Source organism: Pelodiscus sinensis, chromosome 2 (assembly GCF_049634645.1).
Source record: "Pelodiscus sinensis isolate JC-2024 chromosome 2, ASM4963464v1, whole genome shotgun sequence".
NCBI lineage: Eukaryota > Metazoa > Chordata > Testudines > Trionychidae > Pelodiscus > Pelodiscus sinensis.
The window spans coordinates 163,434,034-163,454,707 of NC_134712.1; the positions used below are offsets into that span (position 1 = coordinate 163,434,034).

The 20,674-nt window shown below is 45.7% G+C and overlaps 1 protein-coding gene and 1 long non-coding RNA gene across 4 annotated transcripts in view; one reads left to right on the forward strand and one right to left on the reverse strand.

The window, feature by feature from the left end:
* The window catches only part of TPK1 (thiamin pyrophosphokinase 1), a 455,370-nt gene that overhangs the window by 70,991 nt on the left and 363,705 nt on the right, over window positions 1-20,674 (forward strand). The window lies entirely within an intron of this gene.
* On the reverse strand, window positions 1,769-7,894 carry LOC142827257 (uncharacterized). The gene is made up of 3 exons (XR_012901858.1): window positions 7,600-7,894; window positions 7,070-7,148; window positions 1,769-2,226 (listed from the first exon to the last, which is right to left on the reverse strand). It is a non-coding gene; the product is annotated as an uncharacterized LOC142827257 (long non-coding RNA).

Consider the following 20,674-nt stretch of genomic DNA (forward strand, 5'->3'; position numbering starts at 1 on the left):
GTTTCTGTTTATGGTAGAGTCAGGGACAGGCAGCAAACCTGTGTTCCCAGGGCATCAAAGGCTGACTGCCTTTCTCTTGCTCTCTGGGGGGGAAAAACAAGATGGGGCTCGTGGAAAAACAAGATGGGGTTTTGTGTCTGGCTACATTCCACCCCCTTGACACGCCTCACTATGTCCCAGAACGCAAGATGGCGGTGATGCCAGCACCCTTTGCCCTCCTTGGAGGAAGCTAAAATCGCCCTATCAGCAGGGTCTGATCAGATAATTTGGATCAAGGGATTGATTAGGATCGCTTCCCAATGCCATATACCAGATTTGTGCAGAGGAGGTAGCAGTGTACACAAAACGCCTGACAATACATAGAAGCATGCAGCAAGCAATTACAACAAGTAAAATGGTTAATATAGTATTTACAATAGAGTGAAGGAAGGGAGTTAACGAAAGTCCTAGGTGTTGGGCTAGACCAGGGGTCTCCAAACTTTTCAGCCCGAGGGCCGCATTAACTATCAAACAGCAGTTCGGGGGCCGACTACACACTTGAGGTCCAAATAAAAAACAATCAAAACATGGATGTTGTTTTTAATTATTTATTTAATATTATTTTATTCAGTTATTATTTAATAACACATTCATACACTACACATGAACACCTGTATTAGTGTGAATGGTGAAATTGTTTCCTGGATGCCAAAATAGCAGACATTTCTGGCTTTAGATTTGTTGTCCCTAACATCAACAGTGACCTGAGATTATCATCGGACAAGTTTGTTCTCAAATAGTTCTTCACATATTTCAGACGTGGGGAACTCAGCTGTTGCTTCAGCCATGAAGACCTTGCACTGCTGAAAGTGCGTCAAGTTGTTGGCCTGTACTTGTTCCAAAAACAAATTAGCAGCATGCCAGGCACATGCTATGGGGCACTGCATTAATGCACTGGGGAAAACTCACCCTTCAGGCCAGCGAGAAGAAAGCCAGAGAGTGAGAAAAATACTTAAAAGGAGCAAGGGACAAATGAAGCATTAAAAATTAACATTTTTCCTCACCTAGAAGCTGATTTTAGGCACTAGATCTGGTGTTTTAGGAGAGATCTGAAAGAATTTAATATCGATTTAAATCAGGGGTCACCTTTTTAAAGTTCCCGCCGGGGTTCACGTTCCCCCGCACGTCGCCGGGCGGGCGTTACCACCACCGCCCATCCTGCCCCCTGATTGGCCGGCTGCCCTGTCAGTCTGGGCGGGGGAACGCCGCCCGTGCTAACCCCCGCCCCCTTCTCCTGCCCCGGCGCGGCGTGAGTACACGCCGCACACCCCTGACAGGGCCCCCCCACCGCGGCAAGAAGGGCCCGTTCGGCGGCGCCCCAGGGACGGTCTCCACGGGCCGGATGAGAGGGCCTCGCGGGCCGCATCCGGCCCGCGGGCCGTAGTTTGGAGACCCCTGGGCTAGACAATCTAGCCATGAGGCTTTACATTTTTAGTTATAGCATGTCTTATCCCATACCGTTTGTTGCCACTTCCCTTGCCTCCCCCCAGAGTTATTTAGAGGATTGCGGTAGTCGCTGTCATCGAACCATACCGGTCCCCATCAGAAGATGTCACTTTGTTTCACCAGTCATTTGGGCTGAGAGGGACAAACTCGATTCCCAGTCCAGTAGAGGAGTCAAGTAAGGTGTTCTGGTACAGCAGTAGCAGTTGGGATGAGGAAGAAGACCATGGTGAGTTGGAGTACCATGTCTCATTTCAATAGTCTGTAACTAACAACAGTGGTTCTTCTTCGAGTAGTGTCCCCGTGGGTGCTCCACTGTAGGTGAAGGGTCGCCCTGAGCCTCAGATCGGAGCTTTCTATAGCAGTTTCCCCTGTTGAGTCACGCATGCCCAGGAGGCGTCTCGAGCCCTTGCCGCCTCCTGAGGAGCGTGACTCATCCCCCCTCCCTTTCAGTTCCTCTTCAACCGCCCTCGCCTGCGGACGGAGCAAACAGGAGCTCCCTGTCAGACTCTCTGACCCTGTCAGACTCTCTGACTACCTTTTTTCTCCCTAGTTTAGTTATAGTTCTTTCCCCTGATATCCAAGTTACCTTCCCTGTTTCTTTTTAAAAAAAAAAAAAAAAAAAGAAGAAAAAGAATTTTTAGTAATAAGGGAAATACACTTACCTAACCCCCCCCCCTCCCCCCTCGGGGGGGCTTGAATCACCTCAGACCGGGTCTCAGAGATACCGGAGTTTTCACAGCTCTTTAACACAGAGAAGAAAGAACAGATTTAAAAAAAAAAAAAAAAGAAACCAACACGGACTGACCACAACAGCAGGAACACTAAAATAAATACAAAAAAAAAAAAAAAAAAAGCTTAAAGAGGAGAGAACCGGACATATCCGCCTCCTCAGGCTTTAAGAAGTGCGACCAATGCCGGGACCCTATGCCGGCTTCGGATGGTCATTCAAAATGCATTCGCTGTTTGGGGGAATCTCACTCTCCCCACAGCTGCACTCATTGTAATTCCCTCACGGCGAGAGCCAGGAAAGACCGTGAGCTCCGCCTAAGAATGATCCTATTCGAAAAAGCCTTGCAGCCCGCAGAACAGCCGGGAACGCGCCAAGAGCCTCCCCCTCTCTCCAGAACCGAGCTGAGGGGTAGAGCCTCACCATCCTGCTCCTTATCAGCCTCCTCCTCTCCTAAACATGGAGGAGAGGCACACCAGACTGGGAGGACGCCCGCCACAAAGGCTTCGGGGCGATCCTCCCACTCCGCGCCGGCATCGGGGCACGCCACTGCTGAGCGGCCCCGGGAGCGTTCAAAACAGCCGGCACGGCAAGAAAAGCCGGCGCCGAAGCAAACCGCGGTGCCGCTTCAAACAGCGGCACCGCTTTCAACTGCACAGCCTTCCGCGGCGCCGAAAGCCACAGCGATCCTTAAAGCTACGGTGCCGACTAAAACCACGGCACCGCAGCAGAGTGACCCACAGCCCAAACGCCCGGCACCACCTCCAGATAAGCAGCAGGATGCTGCACTAACGCTGCCACAGCAAACTGACAGGCAGCCAGACGACACTGCTATGGAGCAGAGCCAGCAAGAAGCTCTCTCACACAGCAGTCTTTCTGCTCAGTGTCTGCCTTCCACATCCTACTCACCTGGGAAGTCCCTATCACGGCTATCCCCTCCCAGGTCTACACCAATCTTATCCGGCCGAGACGCTCCCCTTCCTGAGGATAATCACCACACATCTTATTCCTCGAGGCACCCATCACCTAGGCAATCTCGCTTTTATGACTACGGAGCCCCACCACAACAGAACCCATGGCACCCGTACTGGCCTTACCCACCCCCACCTTATCCGCAATGGGGATCCTGGGAACACTGGGAATCACGTGGACAACGCTCCCCAATTCACTCCACTCCATCCCGGAGAAGCTTATCTCGGCCGCAGTCCCTACCTCCAGCAACTCTTTCGGATGAGGAGGTGGACCGAATCTCTGACAATGAATCAGACACTCACTCAATAAACGTCACACATTCTGATGCTCCCGATATACAATCAGATGAAGCCGTAGTTCCATCAGATTCTGCACCAATTGACGACCTAAAACAATTCCAAGATCTATTCAAGAGGGTTGCAATAAGCCAGAATGTTTCCCTGCAGGAGGTCCAGAGGAAACAATACCAACTGCTAAAGAATCTCCATCCCACATTACATAGCAAGATTGCCCTCCCTATAGACGAGGCAATAATGGAGACCTCGGAAGACCTCTGGAAAACACCTGCATCCATTCAACCAACGAATAAAAGAATCGATAGGAAGTACTTTGTCCCATCAAAAGACAACGACTTTCTTTTCACACACCCACAACCCAACTCGTTAGTAGTGGATTCAGCGCAACAACGTGCAAAGATCCCACAATACAAGTTGGGCAACGCAGATAAGGACCACAAAAAGCTGGACTCCTTTGGCAAGAAGGTATACTCCTCTTCCACCTTACAACTCAGAATATCGAACTACTCTGCTCTTTTAGCAAATCATGACTTTGACAATTACTCAAAACTGGGAGAGCTGATACCACATCTCCCCGAGTCTAAAAGATCCATCCTGAAAACAATAGTTCATGAGGGCCATATGATCGCCCGCACTGCTCTTCAAACCGCAATGGATGTTGCTGACACCGCAGCCCGAATTACAGCTACAGCGGTAGTCATGCGTAGAACCTCTTGGCTCCAGTCATCAGGAGTTCCCCGCGATCTCCAGCCTAAAGTAGAGGATCTGCCATTCGACAAGCACAAACTATTTGCAGCCACTACGGATGAAATACTCCATAACAGCAAAAATTCCAAGTCTACACTCCGCACGTTGGGCATGTGCACGCAGCCCTATAGACGCGGACGATACACCCCATATAACTCATACAACCGATACCGATATGGGCAATATAATAGATCTCAGAGGCCCTATGAAGACACTAGACCAAGGCAACGAGGTCCCAGAAGACGCCACAACCAGGCCCGCCCACCAACTACCCAACCATCTAAACAGCAAATTTGAAGATTTGGTCGAGGGCCTGCGACACCCTGCTTACGATCTAGCACTACCCCAACATGGCCATCTGTTCACCCATCGTTTGCGCCCATTCCTTCCTCAATGGGAGTCCATAACATCGGACCGCTGGGTTTTGGAAATCATTCGAGTGGGCTACACCATCCCTTTCACCTCTATCCCCCCTACCCTTCCCCCATCCCGTCCCTCTTCAGGGACCACTCTCACGAGACCCTTCTGAAACAAGAAATCGATCGACTCCTCCTCATCGGAGCAGTAGAAAGGGTACCCCGAGAGTTCCACGGGAGAGGGTTTTACTCGAGCTATTTCTTAACCGAAAAACGAACAGGGGGCTGGAGACCTATATTGGACCTCCGCAAACTGAACAAATTTCTCAAGAAACAACATTTCAAGATGGTCACACTCTCCACAATCATTCCTGCGCTAGATCAAGGGGACTGGTTTGCAGCCCTCGACCTCCAAGATGCCTATTTCCATATAACCATCCACCCCTCCCACAGACGTTACCTGCGCTTCATGTTGGGACCAGACCACTTCCAGTACAGGGTTCTCCCCTTCGGCCTCTCATCAGCCCCGAGAGTATTTTCGAAGGTACTGGCTGTCGCAACGGCATATCTCAGACGACAAAACGTCATCATATTTCCCTATCTAGACGACTGCCTCCTAAAGGGATCCTCGTACGCCGAAACAGCCTCTATGATACAGACGACCACGACCCTCCTCAGTCGTCTAGGCCTTCTAATCAACCAAGACAAGTCAACGCTGTATCCAGTTCAAGACATAGAGTTCATTGGTGCACGCCTGGACTCAGTGACAGCCCGGGCATACCTACCTCAACAACGTTTTGCAACTATGCAAGAAATTATAAATGGGATGCTTACAGTTCCTACCACCACAGTACTTACATGCCTCAGACTAATGGGCCACATGGCTTCCACCACCTATGTAGTCCACCATGCTCGCCTGCACTTTCGATGTCTTCAACTCTGGATGGCAACCGTTTATATCCCATCACGGCACCCTCGAAACAAAACGGTTACTATCCCACCAGACGTGCTGGGATCCTTACGATGGTGGACAGTGCCAAGCAATCTCTTGACAGGGGTTCCGTTCCAACAAACCGAACCCACTATCCAAATCACCACAGATGCTTCCCTGCTAGGCTGGGGGGCACATATGAACGGCCACGAAGTTCAAGGCAGATGGTCCCCAAACGAGAGACACTTACATATCAATCTCCTCGAGTTGAGGGCAGTAAGGAATGCCTGTGCACACTTTGCCTCCGCCATCGCCAATCACACTGTCCGCATCCTAACAGACAACATCTGCACAATGTTCTACATAAACAGGCAGGGTGGAGCCCGCTCCCGCTCTTTATGCGCGGAGGCTATTCGCCTGTGGAACTCGTGCATCCGCAACCAAGTCACCCTCATAGCGTCCTACTTGCCCGGGGTGAACAACATCAAAGCGGATTCACTCAGCCGAAACTTCGCTTTGAACCACGAATGGGAGTTACATACGGCGGTGGCGAACTCAATTTTCCACCAGTGGGGATGGCCATCGATAGACCTCTTTGCTTCTACCCAGAACACCAAATGTCCCCAATTCTGCTCACGTGCGGGACTTGGCAAACACTCTCTGGGAGACGCCTTCCTGATCAATTGGACAGCTTCCCTACACTACGCCTTTCCTCCCATACCGCTCATCCCCAGAGTCCTGCGCAAGATCCTGAGGGACAAAGCCCTAGTCATCCTGATTGCGCCATCATGGCCTCGACAAACCTGGTACCCATACCTTCACAGGCTAGCGGTCCAGCCCCCCTACCCGCTACCTTACCGGATAGACCTACTATCTCAGAACAACGGCAAGATACTGCACCCACAACTCAATACCCTGCATCTTCAGGCTTGGCTTCTCTCTGGTTCTCAGAGGTAGAAGATCGCTGCTCCCAGCGAGTAAAGGACATCCTCCTCCAGAGCAGGAGACAGTCTACTCGGAAAACTTACCAACAGAAATGGGCACGTTTCTGTCACTGGTGTCAGCGAGTCAAAATGGAGCCCCGTGCCTCACCATTAGATACCATTCTAGATTACGTTCTGGACCTTAAAGCATCAGAACTCTCTGTCTCTTCCCTAAGAGTACACCTCTCTGCAATAGCAGCATTTCATACACCAGTAGATGGATTCTCCGTTTTCAACCACCCTATTACAAAAAGATTCCTCAAGGGACTCCAGAATGTATACCCACCACATAGGACTCCACCCCCCTTGTGGGACCTAAATCTTGTTTTGAACTACCTCACCAGACCTCCCTTTGAGCCACTGGCAACAGTGCCACTTCCTTTCCTTTTTATGAAGGTCTGTTTCCTCCTAGCCATCACCTCAGTAAGGAGGGTGAGCGAACTTGGAGCGTTAATGTCAGAACCTCCTTACACAATTTTCACAAAGGATAGGGTCATACTTAGACCCCACCCCACGTTTTTGCCAAAGGTCGGTACAGAATTCCATATTAACGAACCGATCGTGTTACCTACCTTTTTCCCAAAACCGCACTCGTCGCAGACAGATGCCACTCTGCACACCCTGGACATCCGGAGGGCTCTGGCCTTCTTCCTAGAAAGAACAAAACCATTCCGTAAATCTGAAAGACTTTTTATCTCCATCGCTGAACGATCCAAAGGCACACCGATATCATCTCAACGAATCTCAAAATGGATATCTACATGCATAATTAAGTGCCACTCTCTGGGCAATAGACCGCTGATATGCCCACCAAGAGCACACTCTACTCGAGCCACGGCTGCCTCCACAGCCTTTCTGAGCAATGTCCCCCTAAGAGACATTTACCGGGCAGCGACATGGTCTTCAGATCATACCTTTGCTAAACATTACGCCATTCTTCCACAACTTAAGAGTGACTCAGCAGTTGCCACGGCAGTGCTCTCCACCACTGCCAAACACTGACTCCGGCTCCCTCCAACCATATACTGGATACTGCTTTGTAGTCACCTACAGTGGAGCACCCACGGGGACACTACTCGAAGAAGAAAAGGGAGTTACTCACCTTGTGCAGTAACGACTGTTCTTCGAGATGTGTGTCCCCGTGGGTGCTCCACGACCCTCCCTACCTCCCCTCTGCTCGGAGTCGAAATTACTCGGGCGGAGACGAGGAACTGAAAGGGAGGGGGGATGAGTCACGCTCCTCAGGAGGCGGCAAGGGCTCGAGACGCCTCCTGGGCATGCGTGACTCAACAGGGGAAACTGCTATAGAAAGCTCCGATCTGAGGCTCAGGGCGACCCTTCACCTACAGTGGAGCACCCACGGGGACACACATCTCGAAGAACAGTCGTTACTGCACAAGGTGAGTAACTCCCTTTTGCAAGCACTACAACAGCAAGCAGTATATATATACAAAAAGTTCATGGTGGTTTCCCGGATTCGCACCAGCACTGGGAGGGATCCATCCCACTGGAGCACTGTTCAGGGATATTGCCTCAGTTTCCTGTAATAAAACATAAGGTTTGCCGGTCTTGGATACAATCCAAACCTCAGTAATGGTTATTGGTGTTAGCCCAGCATCTGCAGTTGTCCAGACTCCTTTTCCCTTATAGGAGTGCAGTACATGGGTTTGCGTTCCCAAACTGGGGTGTTGGGACCAGGGCTATTAAGTGGTTTAGTCCCATGACTGTAAACAACCCTGTTGCCACTGGGGTTGAGTAAGCAAAAACCAATTCCTGAAACAATTTCCATTCCAGTTAAAACATACTTCCACCCTTGCTTACTGGTGGGTAGTGTACCAATATAATTTACTTGCCAGGTTGCCCATAGTATTTTTCCATCTCTTAGCCTGGCAAATCATTGCCTTTCTGTTATGTTTCCTGAGTTCAGCACATAGGGTGCAAGCTTGTACCAGATCTCTGGCTTGTTTGTGGGTGATAGGCCACCCCCTGGCATGTGCCTGCCGCACCAGCTCTCTGTGTGTTCCAAGGTTTCATGTAGCCAAATGTACAGGTGTTCCCAATCCACCTGGGCAGCAAAAATTTGTACTGCTGCATCTGCTAGGTTATTTAGCTGTGCAGTCAGGGTGTTATTCTTTTGGTGAGCTGCCACATGACCTATGCTTAAGGCATTTTGGGTTGAATACTGGTATATCCATTTCCAATATTTCAATCTCCAAACAGGCTTTCCTATTTCCCAGTTATTATCCTTCCAATTAGTTATCCACTGGGTGGCTCCAGCCCATACAGCATAGGAGTTGGTGTAGATGGTACTGCTTGATTGCTGCCAGCTCTGCAAGCTGAGCTGTTCCTTCTATGTTTGTGGACAAGGGTGCAGTGGATGTGTCTGCTGAAACAGCAACAGCCTTCCCTGTCCACTTTCCTTTGAAAATAACCAGGCAGCCTGTATTTACATATAATGTTGAATTTAAAAGCAAGCCAAAAGTGTTATCAACTCAGCCTTGAAAGAGACAGTTAAGTTTCAAAGCTTGAATTTCTAAACTAATAATTTGGTTTCTAGAAAGTTAAATGTCCTTAAAAGTTGAATGCCCAACAGAAGCACTAACCAATTTGTGCCTTGTCTGTTTGCAATTTTAAGCAAGAGGACATTATCCAAAACAAAATAAAACTATTTAATTTGAAATCCACAAAATAGAGTTACAATATATATAGCTCATTCCTTTATGCAGTTAACCAATTAAGTTTCAGTAGAATCCTTAATTTTCCTTTGCAGATTTAACAAAGGTGTCCATAGACAAAATGTTTACATTTGATTGTTTCTTTGCATAGATGGTTTGCACATTGTTAAGAGGCTGCAAAGAAACAAGGTGTCATTTTAAAACAAGATTTCCCTTTACATATTACAACCACCACTTAGTTCCTTCCACACTCCCATGGAGTCCACTTTTATCTTCACATTCCCTCAAATCACTTGCTTTGTTCTTTCAAAAGTGTTTTTCATTTCTAGTAACTTTCCAATGTCTGCCTTATTCCTTCAACTATGCCTATAGGGCTCCAAACTTTTTGCCTTCCCCTTCTTATGGTCCATCCTAATTCCTGCTAAATGACTTTTTACAATGACACATGTTTGTCTACTATTAATTTGGTAAGGAGGGTGAGCTTGTTCACTAAGCCTCATACCTCCTGGTCCTTTTCTTAAACATATTCCTGAGGGAGGAAAAACAAAAAACAAAAAAAAAAATCTGAGTTGCTCTAACTCTCAGCACCCATCCTTAAGGGAATCTAGCTCTGTCTGGGTACTGAGGGACATGCATTTCTACCTCTCTATGTCTGCAGCAGAGGTATCAGCCAATTTTGAAGAACACCTCATTACAGGTTTTCCATAGAAGACAAAAGCTGCAGCTGTTTCCCTCTTCATTGGAGTTGAGGGTTTACATATACACAAGCAGTTAGCCAATTTGTCTTGTAGGTCTGAAATTGTATGGACAGCAATTAACACTTGATCAGACCAAGGGCTATGCCCGAACCTTTGCAAGATTTTGTTCAAAAGGGGTAACATCTTTTACAAATGCCAATTTCTCTCAGTCTTCTCTCTGCCTTCTTAAAAGACTGCTTACATTTAAACCTTTTCTAGTATACCCAACCTCCTATTGGGACTAAAACAGCAATACCAATACCTCCTTTTTCTTTCTTTCTGGAGGGTTACAATTTGAACTTTCTGAGCTCAGCTAGTTTGCTAATCAAACTTAGCTATTACCTGCAAAGCTTCTTTGTGCTGCCAGCTAGGGCATTTGCACCACAAAGGAAATCACAACCTGGTGTGGCTCCTGGAGCTTTCACAGCATTTTAGTCTGTTTTCAGTTTTTACTCATTCTATAGTTTACAGGAAAATGTGCAATTTTTGTTTACAACACTACTTAGCCACATTAAACTTTGCATATAGTGTAACTCTTTCTTTATGCTTACAGTTTTCCTGTACCTTCATTAAACAACTTGGACTAAAATGGTCTTACCAAACCAATTTGTTTTAAACCTACAAACAAACAAGATTACTGGACCTTAAAACTTCATTTATTTACACTATATATATATATATATATATATATATCTACACACAGATACACATACATTCTTTCTGAACCTTTCTTACACTATTTTTACATAGCTGTACAACAATTACATTCCCTTTTTATTCATTGGGGTAGTTCAGTTCCAATAGAACTCCCTCCCTTTAGAGTTCTTTTAGCAGTATCTATAATCAAATGTTCAGATTTGAGTCAAATTTGCCTGGATTATTTACAGACATTCCTTTGGAAAAAGGGCCCAATTTTCCTTCAGAATGACTGTAAAGAAACCACAGTTTTCTATCTACACCATTTTAGCATTTGCACAACTGCTCAATTCTCTCCATTCTCTGCAGAGTTTAAATTCTCTGTGTTTTTCTTTTCTTAAAACACTTTCTTATCTCTAAAATAAAAACTGGCCTTGTTTCAGATATTACTCTTGTAAGTATGTTTTAAGGGTTTAGATTCCCAGTACTTACTGCCTTTTTCTCAGTTCTAGCACAAGGCTTTCAATCTTATCTGTTACCTGCCTGCTTGTCTGGGCCTGATCCTGTTTTCCATTTCTGCCTGCTTGTCTGGGCCTGATCCTGTTTTCCTTGCTAAATGGAAAGTGGCTCCTTTCCACAGACTCAGGCTTTGTCCCATTCTTTAGCTTGCAGGCAGTTCTATACTTACAGAACTGCACCCACAAAGCCTCAGGATTTCCCCAATCCTTTCCTAACATTTCTCTATCCCATTTTGGGTTGCCCCAACCTTCCTGGGCAAACCCTTTCTCTATACCACTAAAATCCATGTCTATCATGACAGGCTTCATGTTGCTGTATGTGAACCAGTAGCACAATCCTGCCGACTACGCCAATTCTGTCAGCCGACGGTCAGGGCAGTGAGTCCCTTATGACCGGCTGAAGTTCTTTTAAATTGTGCTTGGTTCTGTTACAGCAACTGAAGGAGTCAGGTTAAAGCTTAAACAGTTACTATTTTATTGTTACAGGGTAAACTTAGTTGTTAAATGCTACTGCTGTGTTACAGATAACACAGCCACTACAAAGGAAATTACACTAAGAAGTTACTTACAGGTACCATGAAACCCTTTTGGTTTTCTGAGCTCTTATTAAATGCATGCAAAATACACATAGCAGGTATATATTCTCACCCCTGCGTTCCAGACTTGGCGTGGCCAGCGTCTTTCTCTCAATCCCTCGGGAAGAAGTAGGGCGAGGTTGGGCGTCCCACAGACCTCGGGAGACAATCAATACCTGCCAGCAGGTATAGATGATTGGAGCTCAAATGGGGTGGGCGGCTGAACCTCTTTTTATACCCCTTGGGTCATGTAGGCTTCTTCCTGGTTTCAAGTGGCCAATTAGGAAAAATGGCTTTGAATGCCAAGTTTCCCAGGAAGGGTGCAAAGCATAATTTACACCTGGGAAAATGCAGACAATGGGCACCTCTGGTATGTGATGGGCGAAGATTCCTCTCCTGGGACAGTGCAGGCGTGTCAATTACTGGTACTAGCCATCAGGGCGACGGGAGGCCCCGGGTCATCAGCTAGCCCATTTACTGTCTGGTTTCTGTTTATGGTAGAGTCAGGGACAGGCAGCAAACCTGTGTTCCCAGGGCATCAAAGGCTGACTGCCTTTCTCTTGCTCTCTGGGGGGGAAAAACAAGATGGGGTTTTGTGTCTGGCTACAGGTAGCCAGCATTGCTCCACCCTGGTTACTAGCCAGAACTTGATGGCCATCTGACTCCAAAAACAAGTACCGTTTGCTGGTGGCAGATCAAGCTTGTCACTCTGACGGTACCGTCTGTACTGTTGGCACTGCAGCCTCGCTCCTGGCTCCAGAGCCAGTGGCCAGCAGCCTGATACCCCATGGGGGTTCACACAGCCCATCTATTCAGTAGCAGGAACCTCAGATAGGCCATTATCCGTGGTATTACGACCTCCTCCTGAGTCAGAAGTCCCCCAGGAAGCCACTGCCCATGACCATAAGGTCATTGAGCAACCTGCTACTGGACCATGAGGTACGGGGGACCACCCACAGTACCAATTTAGTTCTTGTCATCGCTGGATGAGGCCATTTTGGCTCCCCCTCATCCACTTCTGCAGGATGATGCCAGCGCTCATCAGGAACTGCTGGAAGGTTGCATCCAAACTGGGGCAGAGGAATTGGAGGAATTGAACCTGCTTGTGGCAGAGGAATTGGAGGAACCATCAGACTTGCTTTTTTAATGTCGTCTGTTCTATAGTGCTCCTAGGCTTCTAAATGAAGTGGTGTCAAAAATCATAACCAAGGCATATTTCCTCCTCTTGCCCCACATGGTCATCTCAAAAAGGGCCGAATGGAAGTACTTTGTACCAACTACAGGTCATGAATATCTCTATATCCGCCTAGCCCCAAACTCCCTGATGGTGAAAGCAGTCAGTCAGAGGGAGAGGCAGGTTTAGTCCGGAGCTGTCCCCCAAATAAGAACTCAACGAGGCTAGATTTATTTGTGCAAAAAAAGTATTTGCTTTCTATCTTACAGCTCAGAGTAGCTAATCAAACACTACTTCGCCACTACGTCTACACTAGATGGCAGACAATGGTTAAATTTGAAGAGTTGTTTCCTGAGGGGTCCAGAAAAGAATTATGAGAGATCCTTCAGGGGGGTATGGCAGTGGTAAAAATGGCATTCCAAGCAGCTTCGGATGCAGCTGATTGCGGGCTGCACTATACCTTGGCTGTCTCCATGACCTGTGCTCCTTCCCCAATGCTGGAGTTTCTGTGAAGAAGGAACTGAGGGTGAGATGAGTGGGTGGCACCCCTTATATTACACCATGAAGGCGCCACTTGAGAGGGCATCAGAGCCTCTCCTCTATAGATATTGCTAAGGGAAGAACTTCCAGCACTAGTACATGTGGAGAGCACACACACCTAATGTGGAATGGACATGAGTAACACATTTTGGAGAACCAGTTATGGAACAGGTCTTTTATCTTTAATTATTACCATGATTGAAAACATGTCAAAGGATGTGACCATCTACAAGCACAAGCAGCTTACAGTAAAAAACGGTTATAGCCTTTGTGTAGGGATTAAGTCTGCAAACCCTTACTCATTTGAGTAGTATTGATTATGATGTGACTCCTTGTATAAGTAAAGCTATTTATATGAGAAAGTGTTTGCAGCAATGGGGCCATATACCTCATAGTGCTTATTGTGGCTATAAAATGGGGCTAATAATATTTACCCTATTTTGTAAAGTGCTCTGAGATTCTTGGATAAAGAACTTAAACAAGATGTGATATGTTTGAATATTACACATCTTGTAGTTTTGGAAACTTCTGGAAGGAATGTCAATGGTACAACACTAGCCTAAAGCCTCTAACATTTTGGAATAAAAAAACAGTATTTAAATGTTAGCCAGTTTCTGATTTTAGTAGACCCATTTAATAGAGTATCAGCATGCTTACAGCCTTAGTGTTTGATTATATTTTTCTAACATAAGGCAACATGAATGACACATTAAACAATATAATGAAAAGTCAAGCCTTGCATAAAAATTCCCGTGTCTCTGATATTGTAATGTGATTTTCTTGGTTGTGTGGGTGTGTGTGTGTGTGTATTTTAGCTTATTTCCTGTAGATACAGATTTATCTAATCAGACAGTAAACAAAAGTTGATTTTAAAAGCCATTTGTCAAAAGGAGTCTGTAATGGATATGGAAATGTATAATGTATCATATCAGCAACAGATCTGTGTTAAACCTTCATTAGGTACTAAATTCAGCCTCCAAGTATTAACTTCTAAGCGAAGCAAATGAAAACAAAAGACATTGTTTTAGAAGTCAAATGTTTTTAAATGTTGTTGCTAAAATGCAGTCATTCCTTTTATATCCTTCATCTGTTAAGATAAGAACCGTAGCATAAAAATGTAAATATTTCCATGATTTATATTTTTTAACATAAACTCACTTTGAGAACTTGGAGTTTGTATCCTCCCTTTTACTGTATGTATAACTTAGTTTTAAACTTGAAAAGTTTCAACTGCCACTTGGAGACTTGTTAAATCTGTTCATTTTTAAAATTAAGCACAGCTTTCCCTTGGAGTTACATATGGGAGAACCATGACTATTCCTGTGATATAGCCCAAATTCTGCTCCTAGCCTGCATACATAGAGGGGACCATCATAGGGCTCAGAGGAAAGAGCTCTTTCTTCAAGCTCATGAACAGCTCTATAACTACTATAGGTTAGACTTCTCTGGTCCAACACCCTTGGGACTTGATTGGTCCTGGATGAGGGATTTTGCCAGACATGGGGAGGTCATATCTGGCTCCCCTGCTACTGTCTCCCCCCAGACCTGGACCAGACACGAGCCTCCCAGCCAGCTGCCCTACCCTTCTCCCCTGCATTTCCCTGCTAAGACAAGCATCCCATCTCCCAGCGCACTGGGCTCCCAGCAACCCAACTGATGCGTGCCAGGCTACGGCTCCGCTGGGCGATCCTGCTGGGGCACGCTGGGCTCAGCAGGCAGCTCTTCTGATGCACAGTGAGCTCCTTAATGTGTGCACTAGATTGAGCTTGATCCCAAGAGAAGCTCTTGGGGCTAAGCAAATTGATGCTTGTTGTCATAAAGAATACAGTGAAATCCTGTCCCCATACAAGTCAAGGGAGTTTACCTATGATTTCAGTAGAGCCAGATTTCACCCATAATTCTTTAGGCTCACATCCTTTGCAGGTTCAGAGATTATCTTCCATTTTACGTATCAACTTTAATCTCAAAAGATCTCAATGCATTTCACAAATCTGTTAATCTGCAACTGATAAATGGTCCCCTCTTTGACTGCATGGAGCAGCTATTGAACAGCATACAGCAATTTTATATCAAGGTATGGTGCTGCAAAAGACTGTTATCGCTCACTGAAAGTGCCGGAGCCAGGTAAATAGGAAGTGCTGTAATTATAATCCAAACTGTAATTTGGCCAGGATATCAGGTTTACTATCCTGCAAAATGGCCTGTGGGGATAGTTAGTGACCAATTAGAAAGTTCATTTCTTTTCAATTTTGAAATTGTAGTGCTATCTCGAGAATCATGTCTAGAGGGCACCTGTCACTGATTTTATTGATGTGAAGATATTTCAATATCTTGTTCAGAAGAAAGAAGTAATAACTGAAAGTGGAGACTTTGTAGGAAAAGAATGTTTATTTTGAAGCTTCCAAATAAGAAAACAAATTAATTTTTCTCACTGTCTGTCTGTGTCTGTATGTTTTATTTGGATTAAGTGCTTATCCCTGGCTTTGCATTTCAAAAGTTAAAAAATAATCCAGTACCCTATAGAGATAGAACTTCCAAATGGTCTACCTGATATTACAGTTGTATACTATCTCTTGAAGCCTAATATGAGCAGCATTTTGTTCACTGTTACCAGCGTGTTTGTCTTCTATATGTCTAAATTTATTTATATTTTTCTTAGATCCCTTTGCCAATAATCCTTTAAATAATTCAACTTTGTTAGGAGTGCAGAGCACACCATTATTACCTCAAAGATAAGCATACTAAGTATTTAGCATTGTATTATGAAAGCGTGATTCAGTGTTTGCTGTATACCCTATTTTGTATCCCTCTTTCTTGTCAAATGCCAAGGGGGTCACTATCCAGCCATCTAGGTGACAGAGGGAGTGAGAAAAATTTGATTAAAACAATCCCCAGGCATTCTGGAAAAAGTTTAGCATTCCCAAGAATTGGTGAAAATTTTTGACGGGCCTGTCCATTCCTGAGATCTTTAAGATTGTTTGCAATCCTATGGTCAGCTGTGATATTAGGCTTAAGCAGCATTGGTTTGGGGGCAATCAGTTGTGGCTCCTGGAGTCTCTCCCCAGTGCTTATCGAGGGTGTAGGTTAGAGTTCATAAATTACCTGGGTATTGTTCTCTAGCCACTGTACCTGTCTTTGAGTCCACTGTCCCCTTCCCAACAAAGCTGTGCCTCTCTCTACTGGCTGTAAACCCAGCCATGGTGCTGTGCTCTACATGTTAGTTACCTCAACGTTTTATTCCTACAATGTGCTTTAGGTGAGGATAACACAGAAGCTCCAGCCAGCTCAATGTAGAATGGCCTGGCTATTAGGAGAGAAAACCCAGCAATAGCATATTAGTCTTGTGCATTGTGTTCTACACTGTATATACTTCCCTGTCTACGAATGTATCAATATCTGTGTCTTCTGAGCCCTCAGTAGGCTGGATGTTGGCTACATCAGATCCCTCTCCTTGTAACTCCATAAGGGTATGTCTACACTACAGAGTTTTTTCGGAAAAACAGTGGTTTTTCCAAAAACTTCAATTACGTTCACACTGCAATTGCGCTCTTTCCGAAAAGAAAATCAAAAGAACTGTGTTTTTTTCCCAATATCGGTAAACCTCTTTCTATGAGGAAGAAGCCTTTTTTCGAAAGAGCTCTTTCGTAAAAAGGCTTGTGTGGATGGGGAAGAGGGAGTTCTTCCGCCCATAGTAATCATAGCTTACATGGGGGATAGTGTCCATTCAGTGTCAATGCTATCTGTCAAAAAAGCAAATCGCTTTTTTGAAGTGCTTTCGCAATGTGGCCGCTCTCTTTCGGAAGAAGTTTTTTCGGAAGAGCTCTTTCGGAAAAGCTTCTTTTGAAAGAAGCCTGCAGTCTAGACATAGGCTGGTTGAATGAGCCTCGATCCGTGGTCACCAACAGGTCGATCGCGAGCTACTGGTCGATCGCGAGGCCTCGACCAGTCGCTCGTGAGGCGTCCTGTCTGCCCCGCCCCCATTTCCCTCCCACCCCCGAGAAGCCCCACTACTTACCTCAAGGAGGGTTGAGTCAGCACCGCGGGAGGTGTACAGGGGGTTTTCCGGTGCGCGCATGGGGGGGGTTGGTCCCGGGGCAGGCACGAGCGCGGGGCTTCCCTGCGCGGGGGGGAGGGTTGGCGCCGGGGCAAGCGCGCGCGAGGTTTCCCCGCGCCGGAGGGTCAGCCCCCTGGGCAGGCGCACACGCGCGGGGCTTCCCTGCACGGGGGGGTGTTTGGCGCCGGGACAAGTGCGCACGGGGCTTCCCTACGCGGGGGGGGCATCGGCCCTGGGGCAGGCGCGTTCGGGGCTTCCCTGCGCCGCGGGGGGTCGGCCCCGGGGCAGGCACGGGCTGGTTTCCCTGGGGGGAGGGGAGAATCCTGGGAGGAGGGAGATGCAGGGGACTCTCCTCCTCCACTGGCACCCCACTCCCCCGTCCCCACTCCCCGAACTCTGTCCCCTGCCCTCCCAGCGCCCTGTTCCCTCTCCCCTGCCCCTAGCCGCAGAACTCTGTCCCCACAAAATGAATAATTATAAATGCTTCATTTTAGATTTAAATAGGATGAATAAAAAACAGACCATTTATTTCATAACTATAAACACCTGATTTTAATGTTATGTATTGCATAATTTAAAAATAAACTGTTTATCAGAGTGTGTAAGTAAGGGCTGGGGATAGCAAGTGATGGGCAGGAGGAGAATAGAGAGGGTGGGGCTTCAAGGAAGGGGGGGTCGGTAGATCTTCGCCTGTTCTGAGATTTAAAAAGTGATCTTGGGTGTAAAAAGGTTGGAGACCACTGGTCTACATCAATCTGGCCCTTCTTCCTGAAGTTATTTTCTTGGCAACATCAAACTATTGAACTCTCTCTGAGATGTGGCCAAATTTCAACACCCTCAGAATGAAATGGAAGATCCATCTCTTTGCACACACTTCCCCAAATATACGACATCTCAAGAACAATAACTCATTCCTGAAGACAAGCAATTTAAGTAATCCAAAAACCAAACCAAAGACCTTGTGACGACACATGGCTTACATGAGAGGGGCGGAGACTATAGGGCTACATCTACACTGGCATGATTTTCTGGAAATGCTTTTAACGGAAAAGTTTTCCGTTAAAAGCATTTTTGGAAAAGAGCATCTAGATTGGCATGGACGCTTTTCCGCAAAAGCACTTTTTGCTGAAAAGCATCCGTGCCAATCTAGACACGGTTTTGCGCAAAAAAGCCCCGATTGCCATTTTAGCCATTGGGGTTTTTTTGTGCAAAACAGTAGTGTGCTGTCTACACTGGCCCTGTTGCGCAAATGATTTGCGCAAGAGGGCTTTTGCCCGAACGAGAGCAGCACAGTATTTCCGCAAGAACACTGACGATCTTACATGAGATCGTCAGTGTTCTTGCGGAAATTCAAGCAGCCGGTGTAGACAGCTGGCATTTTTTTTTCCACAAAAGCAGATGATTTTGCGGAAAAACTTGCCAGTCTAGACACAGCCTTAGTTGTATAAACAGCATTTTGCTTACCATGACTGTGATCCATGGCCAGGTGTGATGGTGCTAGTGACTCCCAGAGGAGATACAGTCACTCAGTCATTTTTATTTATGTGTCTAAATATGGATACAGGGATGTAGTTCTAGGCACATTTATCTGAAAATAGTGGCTTATTTGGTTATTTTAGACTGAACTTTAATTCAATAATCCTACTATTTTTAGGGCTTTCTTGCCACTTCAATTTTTGCTTTTTTCAGACAAAGAATATCCTAATTTAAAGTCACTAACAAAAACTCTGTTTCTCTAATGTGGTCTTGCAAGAGCTTTATCTAGTGGAATAATTCTCTCCCTTGCTTTATAATTTATCCCAATATTTATGTAACCTAATATCCTGTCCCACAGCAAAATGATTACTGATGCACTGCAGAGACTGAAAATTAATTCACTTTAGCAAAACAGTTTCACAGTAGCAAGTTAGGAAATATTCCATTAAGGTTTCAACCTCTACTTTAACTCTGACTCTTATAGTTCTCCATATCAGTGTTTTGTTTCTAGATAAGTTTTCCTTCCATACATCATCACAACATCTCAGAATGCTTTAGAATACATATGTCCATTAAGTGACTTAGCTGTTACTAATGATCTGTCTCCTACTTGAGCCACTTGTCAGTGTTATTTCCAGAGTATGGGTTTTCAACATGGGGTTGCAAAAAAGTTTTAGGGGGTCAAGACACTTAGAAGGACTTTAAAGAACAATGGGAGTAAAGAAATACTTTGTTTATGCATCTAGGATGCATGCTAGATTACATATATAAAGAACATATATTATGATCTAGGAGCATTTGAAAAATAAAGTAGCAAATTAGAAAGAGGCTATATCTATGACAAGTGGCTCTGAACTAGGGATCTAAAATTGTGGCTGGACTGGAGCAGCCCCCTGCTGCAGTTAACCAGTTATCCTGGTATGCATGCTGTTAAGGCAGTGCTAATCAGGTAACGGGTTACCCCTTTACAACACTATCCATACTCGCTTGCTGATTGTTCCTATGCTGTATTAGGAATGAAGGATCATCTAGCATATAAGGGACTGGACTGGAACTGAAATCCTGTGTGACCTTAGGCAATCACTTACTCTACTCTGTGTCTCACCTTCCCCATCTGTAATGTATTGGTGATAACTGATATTCCACAGGGTAAAAGGTAAAATCCATCAGTGATTGTGTTACATGGTGAGGAGGACTATGTAACAATCAAACTTTGTTAGTTTGGTGGCATCTTCACAGAGGCAATGTCCTCACTTAGAACATTAAAGCTCTGCCGCAGCAATGCTTTATAGTGTAAGTATGATCAAGGCACTAGCACGAGGAGAGAGGTTTACACGGGTACTAAACCACCTACACAAGGAGCATAGTGCCCAGCATTGGGAGCCTGTTTACACTGGTACTTTACAGCATTGTAACTTGCTGTTCTTGGGATGTGTACATTTTTGCACACCTCTGAGACAGAGAATTGCAGTACAGTAAAGTGGTAGTGTAGACATGGCCTTACTTAAACAAGTGTTTTGACTGAGACATTATCCATGATTTTGGAGATGCAGTAGCTAAAAACGATTGCACCAGTATTCTTAGAGATTTACTTTCAGGGTTGGCCTGGATCGCACACTGAAGCATTTTAATACATTCAAAAAATAGGGCACAGAAAGGAACAGCTGGCCTAGTGGTTAGCTTTAGAGATGTGAAAGGTTAGCTGGTTAACTAGCTAACTGGTGAGTATCATCCTAAATGGTTAATGCTTACTGGTTCTGTTTAACCGGTTGGGGCTGGAGCAGCTCCCTGT